The sequence below is a fragment of the Pan troglodytes genome, chromosome 13 (genome assembly GCF_028858775.2).
Source record: "Pan troglodytes isolate AG18354 chromosome 13, NHGRI_mPanTro3-v2.0_pri, whole genome shotgun sequence".
Lineage (NCBI taxonomy): Eukaryota > Metazoa > Chordata > Mammalia > Primates > Hominidae > Pan > Pan troglodytes.
Window position 1 is genome coordinate 100,748,532 of NC_072411.2, and position 13,362 is coordinate 100,761,893.

Here is a 13,362-nt window from a genome sequence, read left to right on the forward strand (position 1 = left end):
TTTCAGGCTGTACAGCTTTATTGCCTAAACCCAGGTTCTCTAACTCCCAAAGCCCCTCTCTATGCCCCTGTACATGACTACTACCAAGTATGTACAGGTGAATTTCTTTATTCTAGAGTCACTCATACATTCTCATTCAGTTTTACCTAGTAAGAGCTTCCCTAGTAGCTGCTGCAGCAGTTTCTGCTCATTTTCAATTTAAAGCCATTTGTACAGCTGACAGTTTGGAGTTCTTAGAAGGTGACTGCTTTAAGCTGCTAGTCTTTTCTTGGTGGCAGAGCTCACCTCACGGAAGCGGGTAAAGTCCCACTCCCATTCCACCTGGAGAATATAGGAAAACTTGAGCAGCTCTGTATCCAAAATTTGGTACATTGAGTTTTATTTTACCACCATCTGGTTAATCTACAAAGAGATAATGTATATTTATAAGTGCAAGATTTATATATTTCAGTTCTGGCTAGCATACAAAAGAAGAAAATCTGCTTCCTACTATTTAATTTCTAGTGATATTAGAAACGTTATATTATCATGTATTCAAATACATAGCAACTTTTCTAAATCCTGTTTTGATATTAAAGATTTTAAACTTATCTTGCTCCCTTTTCAAAACCACAAACTCTTTTCTTTTTTACACTATGCAACATTCCCTTATTGACACAATATTCATGCTATGTATTTTTATAGCAAAGTTTGCAGAAGAAAGATCCAAATGATTTCATAGAGTTAGATTAGCAAAGAACTAAGTGCAAATAAAGGCTCTTGAGTTTTTAACCAAAATATCCTTTTTTGACTTTTATTATGAGCAGATATATAAAATTTTAAAATTGTAATTTATAACTTACACACAATACATAAAATTATGTAAATATATGTAAATGTTACCTATATGTATGTTTATATATGTCCATAAATATTATATATATATTTCTTAATTTTAATCAAAGATAGCCCTAGAAGAAAACTCAGTTTTTTTCAGTGCCTTTAACCTAATGCTTCTTAAATTCATACTTCTAAAATCTAATCTAAAAAACTGTAATCTATTAAGATAAACTGTAAATGAACAAATAGAAGAGGCATCACTGAAATTTTATAGAAATCATATAAATTAGTGGCTTCTGCTAGAACCCATTCATTAAAAAATCATTTTTTTCTACTTGTCCACACTGTAATTGCATGTGAGTCTCTATTTTACAAAAGATTAATATAAAACTTTAGACATTTAGTTTTTAAATAGAAATCCAATTTCTTTGTGGAATCAAAATATGCCCTGCTCAACAGTCCCACTTCTTCTTTTTGTAATAATTACATTAAACTTTACAGAGAAAAAATACATGAAACAATGTTATTTAAATTTAGGGGAAACCACTGATGTTTGCAGTTTTAGTGTACAGTCTATTTTAATCAATTCATGATATTTAAAAGACACAAATGATTTATTAACCAAGAAGAGAGGAAGAGTTGATCTGATTTCCAACTTTCTAGAATCAGTTTTGCTTATGATAAAACTTTAAAGCTGCCACCTTTATCTTTATTTCTGCCTTAGTCTCCTATTTATTCCTTAGCCTAGGAACTATTCTTCTCAGCCCAAAGTAAATTTTTTTTTGACTTTAAGTCTATTAAGGTCATGTGAAAGAATTATTGATTTAAACATAGTTTTTAGCCACATACATATATATTCACAATGTCATCCTTTTTTCGTGGCTAAAACCACATTAACACCTACTAGCAAATAATCAAACACAAGCTCTTTACTTTTCATAATGTTACTAATTGAAACTTCATGGTTTCAATTGAATATTTTCTTAAGGTTTTATTCAGTCATTCTTAAGACCCTGAAATCTCAATATACCATTTTTAATTCAATAAATTTACAATGTTTATATCAAACTTAGCACTCTAAGCTCTTTTTTGGAGACAGTTACTTTTTATAATATATATTTGAATTTCAATATCTATGCAAGCCTTCTTCTGGAAGAGCATGCTCAAATATAAGCAATGCTTCCACTCTTGTCTTTTTGTAATCCAGGCATAGTCTAAGAAAAGAATTACTGTAATTTAATTTATTTCTAATGACTCAGAACTTAAGGTTCAGCTGGAGGAGATGTACATCTCAATCCCCATAGACATCCTCTGGGGAGGTTTTCTCAGTCCATTATCTGTAGGCTATGCCCCGTCAAAGGTCAAAACCAGGGTTGATGATACCTCAAGGACAAGATTCTCTGTGAGAAGGTTTATGATTTTTGTTTGTTTGTTTTTGTTTTTTTTGTTTGAGACGGAGTCTCGCTCTGTCACCCAGGCTGAGTGCAGTGGCGCAATCTTGGCTCACTGCAACCTCCACCTCCTGGGTTCAAGCGATTCTCCTGCCTCAGCCTCCAAGTAGCTGGGATTACAGGCACACACCACCATGCCTGCCACTGGCTAATTTTTGTATTTTTAGTATAAATGAGGGTTTCACTATGTATAGATGAGGGTTTCACTATGTTGGTCAGGCTGGTCTTGAACTCCTGACCTCGTGGTCCCCCGCTTTGGCCTCCCAAAATGCTGGGATTACAGGCGTAAGCCACTGCGTTTGGCCGGTTTCTGTTTGTATGCAGGCTTTTCTATAGGAATCTAAAAAGATCACTCCTGTGTTTTCCTTTCCTTTCCCTCCCTCCCTCCTTCCCTGCCTGCCTCCATCCCTCCCTCCCTCCCGCCCTCCCTCCCTTCCTTCCTTCCTTCCCTTCTTCCCCTTCTTTCTCTTCTTTTCCCCTTAAGTCCTTGAAGCAGCTTGCAACCTCAGCTGATCTCTGATGGAAGCAATTAAGGATATGCCTTTTGTAAGTCTCAGCTTCCAACAGACACAGCCACTTCAGGATTGAGTTTTCCAACTTTTGTCTTTGATGTTTGATAGAACTAACAGCCACAAAAGCCAATTTTGGGCATCCCTGGTGTTTTAGTTCCAAACTTTAGAGCTCTAAAACTACAAAGGCCCAAAATGATTTCAGCAGGTACTATGTTTCTCATCTAAACCCTGAAATGAGAAGAGCCCATATGTTGTATGGTGAAGTGGATGGTGAAGGCATGACGGAGGACAGGTGGCAGAAAAGCCACAGGTGAGCCCATAAAAGCAAATAATGATAAAGGTAGAAAGTGAGAGAGTTTCCTCTGAAGATGTTGGCCCAAACCAAAGTCAAGGACTTTGTTATTTTGGTACGTCAGGGAAAGGGCCATATGTGAATTAGAGAGCAGGACCTCCAAGAATAGTAAATGGCGAGTCCAGACAATTTCATTTACAGGGCTTCTGACTGGATATTACCCGTGCTAGGAGTATCTTCCTTTTTACCTTTAGAATCTATTCAAATTTGGCAAATGGCAGAGACCCAAACTAAGGACAATGTGAGGTGGTGGGGACATGGAGAGAACTGGAACTAGTAGCCTGCCCAGGTCTCCAGTAAGAAGGCAACACAATTTTGTGTTTAGGAAAAGTGGCTCCAGAGATTTTGCATGACTAGGCCCTACTCTAGTCATCCAGCAATCCACCTCCAGCAACCCCCAAGATCGAGAGGCAGTGCTACAGTCAGTGGTGAACTGCAGAGACAAATATCTCTAGGTGACAATGTTTAGGAAGGTATGTGAATGGCAGCAGGTGAAGGGCATGGACAGACATAAAAAAATAAAAAATAAAAAATAAAAAATAAACCATGGGACTCCATAATATGCCAAGTGGAAACCAAAGAAAGTGACTGGACTTCTACAAATTTGGCATGGGGGGCCTAAAAGTTGTACAACTATGACTTTTTATTGACCACGCCAGTTGGTAAAGTTTGTGATATTGTATGCAACATGGAACATTTTGGTAACTTGACTTTTTTGCTGAATGAACTAAACTTTATGTAAATATTTACCATCATTTACAAGTATTTTATGAAATGATTTTTGGCTGCAGTGTTGTATTCTATCATATGGATATACAACATAATCCATTTAACTAATCTTCCAGATTTGGAACTTTAAGATTGTTTCTATTTTTTTTATATTTTAAATAGTGCCTCCATGAACACATTTGTAGATATATATTTGTAGATATGATTTTGTGTAAATCCCCAATAATTTACCTACTGGCATTTTATAGTTTTTTTTTTTTCATTTTTGCAAGTTTCTGTAGGTCACAAGTAATCATTTTAATGTTTATTTTTCTTTCTCTATTTTCTGTATTTTAAAAACACCTCTTTGTAATGAGTAGCTTATTTTTTAAACCATACAAAGGAAAAGAGAGAAAAAAAATTTACTGACTCATACTTAGCTGCATTGTTCCATTCATATTATATCTATAACACTAATATCTATTTTCACATCAGCATTTGACACTGATAATTTCAACAGCCAACACAAAGAAAAGTTTTCTCTGAAGACCACTCCCTCATTTCTCCTTATCAAATAATGTCACTTTGAAATAGATGAGTATCAAATTGAAATCACAACTATTCAAATAAAATTAAAAAAGAGAATTTTGAGTCATCTCTTTTTCATGGTGAAAATGTCCAGATATTTCAATACATTTACATTCCTATTCACCTCTACAGAGACAGACTTATTGACTACATGAATTGGTAGTCATATCACAATATGAATTTAACTTTTCTACAAAAAAAAAAACCCTTTTTTTCTAAAGCATTTTGGAAGTAAATTAAATATTAAAATTCATGCCCAGATTTTTTTATAAAGCTGTCAAATTCTCCTTACCTTAAAAGTAAACTATGTAAGAGAAGAAAAATAAAAGCTGGACAAAGAAATACCGCGCCAAGAATTCTGAATTGAAAGAACAACATGCAGCTCCTCTACATGGCTGCAAATTGCCTGGTTGATTGTGAGAGTAACAACAGCTACCACAGAAAGAGGTACCATGGACTGGCCACTTAATTGTTGTGAAGGAGATTACTGCCATTACTTTATAGATTAAAAAAAACTGAGGTTTAGAAATCTTTAGAACTTTGCCCAATATCACATAGCAAATAAGTCACTAAGGTCTGTTGAACTTTAGAATGTGTGTACATCCAACCGTACCCCATTGCTTTCTAACACAAAATTGGCATGAATTCAGAACTGTTGACTTGCCACAGTAGATCTGCCTTGAGACCTCCATTATGGCCCAAGCTCTCCCTTGTGAAAGACCCAGAGAAGTCTGGGGAAGTAAGTGTGATAATTTATACACAATTCATATAGTCCCAAGATAGTGATGAAATTAATTAATTAGAAACTATTAAAAATGTATACATGTGAGATTCCTACAATTTTCTTCCTGAGTAGAAAACTAAAATAACTCAGGAAGACATTTGGGGAGAAAAATTGGTCAAGCGGCACTCTCCTCCCCCACCCACACATGTTCTCTGGGTTCTTTGCTCCCTGGCCTCAGTTTCCCAGATTCTGCCTCCTTTGTCAGGCTGGCAGTCATTCTGTGCCCCACACAGCTTCACTGGGTGAGGAAGGGACGATGAAGAGGCTTTCCTGTAGGTTTAGTCTGTGAAAGAATCTATGAAATACAATCAGAACTTTTGTGATTCATCTTATGCTACCTTATCTCCTATGCTTTAGTATATTACAAGAATTTCTCTTTTTCAGCCTTGAATTACATTACAAAAGGAAAAGTTCCCTTCTGTAACTTAAACTGAGCCTTGATTTAGGGTGGAGGTAGTGGCCTAGTGGGGTAGGAGAGAGATACAGGAAGAAAGTTTATGAAGGTTTGGGAGTTGGGGACTGCTTCACACTAATTGGTTCAAAGTCACACACCCAGCAAGTGCTGCTTAGACAATGACAAGGAATTATTAGGGTGAGAATATTCACTTTTCTTAAACTGGCCAGCAGGTTGACTATAGGCTTCCAGCCTCACGCTCATTTGTAAACAGGATTATTTCTTTAAGAAAGAAAGAATTAAGGAGGGGTGAATATGCCAACCCAAAGCCTTGGGGAGCCATTGTTTTTTATTTCCTCTCCTCTGGTCATTCTTCTCTAGATAAGTCTACAGCGGTTTTTAAACACCCAGTTCAAATCAGCACATCTTTATAATTTATATTTATTATTCTAATAATTAGCTAAAAACAAGCCAATCAAGCCCTGTATACCTCTGATATTGTGCCAGGGTTGTTACTCTAAAGATAACTAAGATGTGACTCTTGTCCTAGAAGATGGAAATGTCTAAAAAAGGAGAGAAAAAAGCAAACAGAAATATTAGTAATACTTTTAACATACAAATTAATGTGCTTTTATCTTTCAAACATTCTGATAGATAAACTTCCCCATATTCAGTAGGAAGAGTTCATTCTTTGAGCAGCTTTCAGTTTTTGTGACAAAGAGAAGCAGTCAATGTTCAGCTTTTGGCCCCCAAAATAGACTATTGAAGTCCAAGCCAGAAAGTCAAAGCTTTCGTCTGCAGGATTTAGACTTTTGTAGAGAAGAATACGTTGAGAATCAAAGGGCAAAGTCATGAAGAAATAGGAATTAAGAGATATCCATTAAGAAGATGCCAGAAACCAACCTTACCCAGGGAGAGGAGGGAATTTGAAAGGGTGAGGAGAGAGGTCCTTGAGGTATTAAGTACCGGTGATGACGTGTGGGGAGAAGCAGCGTGCAGCAGGGGCTTCCCAATGTCTCTAAACCAACACCATCCTTTGCTAATACTAGGAACAGCCTGGGAGGTGAGTCACCACTGACCCACCTCCAGTATCACTCAACACACTGTGGGACATGCTTAAGCTGTGATGGCAACTCAGCTAGTTGCCAGATGAACAGGGCCTGTCAAAATGCTTATGGGTTGTCCTTCACAGCTGATACCCATCTGTGTCCTAAAATGCAGCCCTTTTGAATCATTCTACATGGTCCACCTCTCTTTTAAAGGCCCAGGTACTGTCAGTTCTCTGACAGTGACAGTGGCAAAGCCCCACAGCAGCACCCTGGCCCTGTGGCTCCATTGCAAGCTGGGAGAGTGCTGTACAACCCAGCCCCCCAGTGAACCTTCTTTCCTTCATTTGTAGTCAGAGCATGTTTGTGGCTGGACACATGGTGGCTCAATGCAAGGTTGCACTCCTGAGCTTGGCACCAGCCCTCTGCTCTGTTCCTCTCCTGCCATTTTGCAAGTACCAGGTATTTCATGACTTCATGGCTTCATAGTTTCTATCTTGCTATCACTGTACAACAATATACACATGGCCAGGCATCTTTTCCAAAGAATCCAATTTTTCCCTTAGAAATCCATTTTGATTAACTCTTCCCCCAGAAAGTGGTCCAGCCCCACCCTTCTCCTAGATGAATCTGCTTGGCAAGATCCTGTTCATTCAACTGTACACAGGTGTAGGACTGGGGGTGGAAATATGAGCTGTTTATTAAAATGAAATGTGATGTATCAAATTAAAGATTTATCATATTACTGAATTATTAAAGTTAGTAAACATGACTATATTACTTAAATGATATACCAGATTACTTAATTGATATACCAAATTACTTAACTGGATCGTACACATGCCTAATTCTATCAAATTTGCTAAACACTTTACGTTACTAAAGAGCCCTGTCTCATGCAAATAAATTATGCCAGGAACTGAACTTATAAAGCAAATGCTACTAATAATGTAATCCGAACCACATTACAAATGTGACAGATCTGACATTAGCTGACAGATACGAATTGACTTAATTATTAATCGTAATAAATCGAGGCAAGATTTAAATATGTGATCTAATGTGACTTTCCTATCAATAAAAAACTGTGATATTGCTGCCCTCAAAAGAGATAAATTTCTGTTGCTAAGGACAGTGTAGTAACTACTTCATAATGAGGCTTACCTGTCATCAGACAGCAGTAGTGTCCTTAAACATGCAATGGCTCATTTACATAGCTAAGCGGTTTGGTCACACACTTAGCACTGGACTATTCATTTTAAGAATACAGAAAATATTCATAGAGAGTACAGAGAAAGTGAGAAGACCTCTTTAACTGTCTAAAAACAATATTACATGTAAGTGTGTGTGTGCGTGTGTATGTGTGTGTGTGTGTACATACTCTATCATGTAATACAGAGTATAAATGCTGTATCTCCAAGGGACCATAAGTTGGTGGTCTTGCAGTCAAATTCAGCCTGCAGACATGAAGACATATTTTGTTTGGCCCATAGTGTTTTAAACATAGGGACATTTCAGGCAAAATATCTGGATTCTTAAATTTTGTTTTGGAAAATCAGTGGGCATTCTCCTACTGCAACAGTTGGTTGGAGCTGAGTAGGAGCTATCCCAGTTAGGTACAATACACACACTGCTTTGCCATGATCTCCCCTCCACACTACTCTATTCTGGCCTTCTTCACTTATTTGTGTAACCTACCTAGTCCCTGGCTCCTGTATGTATTTGAGTTTTTCACCTCTGTTCTAGACATTCAAAACAGGCTCATTCAATATGGTATAAAGGAATGAAGGGAAATGAAGACTAGATAATTCAAAGAATGTTTCATGCTTAAAGGGATCTAATTTGGGAATTTAAAGGTGAATTTAACTGGACTTAGGCTAGTCAAAAGGGGGAAAATATGTTCTTAGTAAGGAAAACTGGGATGAGTGAAGGCATCAAGGCATGAGTGATCATGGTACGTGGACTTCAAAGATTTGAGCAGATAAATAAGACTAACATTCTTTATGAAAACAATCTAAAGTGTTTGCATTTAGTCTAAGTTGGTCAGATGTGAGTTTACATTAAAAGAATTTTAGGAGGGAAGTAACACAATTAAAGTGGTATTTTAGGTAATTCCAGGTAAATGGATGTATTGGCAGTTACTGGACTCGGAGGGACTGGTGGGTGGGTGCAATGATCAGGTGTGAAATAAGGAGGAAGTCCTAGCTGGAGGTTTGTAGTAATAAGAAGGGGAGAGAAGGCTACAGATGAGACCTTGAAGAACACTTTTCAGTATCATATGTTCTTCAGTACATGGTTATCCTGACATTAAAATATTAGATGCATTTGTTTCAAAAATTAGTTAATATTAGACTATCTTGAAATATCTTTTTATTTTTTGCATTTTATTAATCTTCATTTAATTAAAGCTATTTCTGAGACCAATTATTTCTCTGTTGAGGACTCCAAGCCTTTGACTTTTTATCATATCCCTTCCACCAGCATCAAAAATTATCCGTCATGTGTTTAAGTCCCTTAGTAACTCATTTATATTGTTATAGACGATGATTTTTAAAATGTAATTCTTCTTTAAAGAACAATGAACGTTAAGGTAGGACTTGGAAAAAATAAAATCTAATCTTTTGACTTGATAAAATATTCACTTGTCAAAATAGTCCGATTCATATTTTGAGTTATAAAAGACTTTAGTGATTAATCTAATCCCCTTATGACCTAGCCTATTGGTCAGAAAACAGGTCCAGTTGATACAAATGACAGAATGAACTAATAGAATTGGCTACTTGTGAACAATGCAAAAGCATCTTCATCCCAAGCCCAGGAATTTGGATAAATTATCTCATGCTTCATAGTTACTAGAAGACAGAGAAAAATCCATATCCAGAGTTATGGTACAGGACATATTAATGAGACATCAAAGGATTTGTTTGGTGCCAAGATCATCAAGTTTTTCTTAGGGCTAGATGTCTCTAACATATTGCTATTTCAAATTTGCTGGTATAAAGTGTTAATTTCAGGTATACTAAATTTTATTTTTCTTCACCGAGATTGCATTACTGGAGTCCTGAAGCAGAGAGTTTAATAAGCCTATGCCTCTAAGCAAGTGTCAGGTTAAGCAGTGGTCCTGATTCAAGGTCTGGTTCAAGGACCTGCTCCATCTGTTGCCTGGCTCAGATGTGTCTAGATAAGGAATAGATTTCACCTTCATTAAGATTTATAGGTATTTTAATCCACATATTAATTAAAATGCCTTCTACCTGAGTTGAAATATTACAGTATCAACACATTATCTAATAAAACAATTTATACACAAAGAAGATTTTATTCTCTCATTTCAGAAGATCCGCCTCTAAATTTTAATGACATGACTGGATGTTGGCCAGTATGACTCTCACTCCACAGATATAATAAATCCAGATCCCTTAAAGATGATTTCACTAGATGTTGATGGTATCTATGCTAACAAGCTCTAGCTAAAACAAAGTACCAGTCCAGGATGATTCTTCATTAAAACAAAAAACAAATGTGCATGTAATTTATAACAATATATTCATGGGTGTAGACTAATATGTATATATGATGAACAAATTACAATTTAAATTATGACAAATTCTATTTGATTTCGTCTGTTAGGATAAATTCTAAATTTAACATTGATGGTAGTTTCTCAATCAGAGGAGAAAACATGCATAGTGTAAATAATCCACATAACCTACATTTTAGACATTTGTTTAAATATTTGTATATTATATAATTACAACATGACATTATACATTATATGCATTATTTGTACATTATATAATTACAACACGAAAAATGTTAACTATTAGAAGAAACTTCCAGAAAAATGTATGAATTACATTTGAGAGTCTTTCTAAAATTATCCTCAAATTAGGCTGTCCATCTCATTTTAAAAACTGATGCTCACTTTAAGAAACTGAGGGTTAAATATCATGCACGCCTTACATTAAAAAATCATATAGTAAGGCATAACCTTTGTTTACTAGACAGGTCAGTGTGAAGGCATTGAATGCTCAGAAAGGCCTTTTCAAAATGGCAGTTTTCTTACCATAAAAATAAAAATTAAAATTCCTATTGGAACAAGAGCGCACTACCTCAGAAAGCATTCTGATGGCATTCCTTCCCTTATTGTTTTGTGAATTTCAATTTCTCAAGATATTAATAGTTTTAGTTTTTTTCTTATACTAGTGCTTTTTTTCCCTTAAACTAGCTCTGTTTCAGAAATCTGGCCTCTCTGACCAGACTACAAAAAATAACATTTAACCCGTTCATTTATTATTTTTGCTTTTGTATTCCTTGATTTTTTATAGTACTTGCTGCTGGCTTCTTATGGATATATTTATAATATTTGTTTGTTGACTTGTCAAACTCTCCACTTGAAAGTCAGCGCAGTGAAGACAGAGGCTTAACCTGTTTTTTTTTGTTGTTGTTGTTGCCAGATCCTTAGTACCCTCAGTTCCTGGCACATCATAGGTTCTAAATTAATACTTTTAATAAATTTCATGAGTTACTGAACTTTCAAAGAAAAAATTGCTTACAGACTTAGAACACTAATCTTGCCAATTATTTTCTTTCCTATCAGGAAGGAGTGATATATATGTGGAAATAAAAAAAAACGCATTTTGCAAAACCAATTCATCACACTATTATCCCCTTGAGATTTATTTCACTACATAGTTTCCATGGCACAAGTTGAGGAGAAGGAATAGAAGTCAATGTAGCCCATAAAAAGATGAGACCAACTAACTCGGTGCATCTGAAAATCATAATATTGGCAATAAATCACTCATGATAACAAACAGCATTTACTTTTCGACAGATAACTTTGTGCCAAGAATTTGTCCTGCATTCCCTTTATTTATGATAAAACAAAAGTGACTTAAGCTTTGTCATGAAAGAATGCTTTAAGTGATGCTTTTAAAAATATGTACACTGTTCTTGAAACAACTCCATTCTGATTTATATTTATAGATGCTGCTATGCACATTCTAAGGTAGTTGATATAAAGAGGAATTGTGGCCAGGAATCATTGATGCCTTCCTCATTAGATTAGAAGTCTTAATACCTTATCCACTCCCAATTTTTCTCCCAACAAGCAACAATTTTTTTTCACCTTCAAAGATAGTCATGCTAACCTGTCAATGGAATAAAATTCAGTTGACTTAAAATCTGTGATGTAACATATTTTAATTATATTTGCTATACTAGGAGACTGTCCTTCTGTGGGAACTCTTGAAGGTTTTTTCTTCCTATCCTGCATTATTTTTCAATATTTAAAATCCCATGATTTTAGACTAACTGTATCTTGATTTTATGTTTATTACATTTTTGTGTTTGACACAGAAAAACATTGACTATTATATGCACAAAGCCAAAAGGAGAAAAAAATGAAGCAAATATTTTATGTAATTTCAGCGTGTATTGGATTCATACTAACTCAGGCCACAATAAGCATAAATGTTTTCAAAATGGTCATGTGTTCCATAACCTTCCCCCACTCCATAGATAGACTCCGACCCCACAAATGTTGATTTTATCTGTTGAAAGCTAGATGAAAACAGGGAGAAAATAGTATAAATATTTGGTGGTTTTCAGGTCACACCTTTTATAAAACCAGATACTGGCCAGAAAGTTTTGGTTTTCCAGTTGAATCAATTGAGCTGATATAGGGCCCATCCCTTTGTGCTCCTATCACCCTCCGATTCTTGTCTCTATCATACATGCATTCCACCCTCTGGAAACAATCAGTCTTCCCTACCATTTTGGTGCTTTGGGCGTAAGAATTTTATCTTAATCTAATGCTTTGATGAATACTTGGCACACATCTGGCAGAGTTATTTGTTTTTCTTTTATTAGCTGTGTTACCTTGGACAAGTTTATAACTACTCTGGAAATAGTTTTTCTTATCTGTAAAATAAGGGAACTGAGCTAGAAAGCTGACTTCAAACTGTTTTTCCTGGAAATGGGAAAAGAGAGGAGCGGATAGAATTAGCAGATATGACGCTGGTTTTTCCATTATCAGTAGGACAGATCCTCTGAGTTGTCTTACGTATTGAATTTTTATATAATAAAATAATCCCCAAATTAAACAGATTTGGAAATCTCTGGGCTAAGTGATCATTAAGGGTCTCTAGTTTTAACTTATTTGAATGATATTATTTTAAAGCATCTTTCTGATGCTTTTAAATGTGGATTATACAAGCAGAAAGTAAAGAAAATTAAATGCACTCTGGGTGGTGAGATTATTCAGGGTTTATTTCTCTCCCTCTCCCCATATTTTCTACAGTGAATAAACGTTGCCATTGTTAACCAAAAATTAATACTGTTTTTAACAAAAAGACAAAGAACAATATGTACAATATATACAGTTAAGAAAGACCTATGGCTTTTAAGAAAACGTTTAATTAAAATATACTTTAAAAATATTTGGAATGTACAAAGAAAGAAGACGAGAGACAAGAAGAGAGAAACACAGACTGAAAAAGCACATATCATGGTGGGTTGATTTTTCAAAGTATGGTATTTTCAAATTATTTTATATAGATTAGGATATAAATTGTTACTTATTTCATGTGAACAAAATCAGCCCCAGCTTACATTTGTTTCAGATGTTTTCCATTCTTAGAAATTATTTTAGCAGATACAATTTACATTTGTTGAGTATATATGTTAAAGAGTAAGATTCTTAAA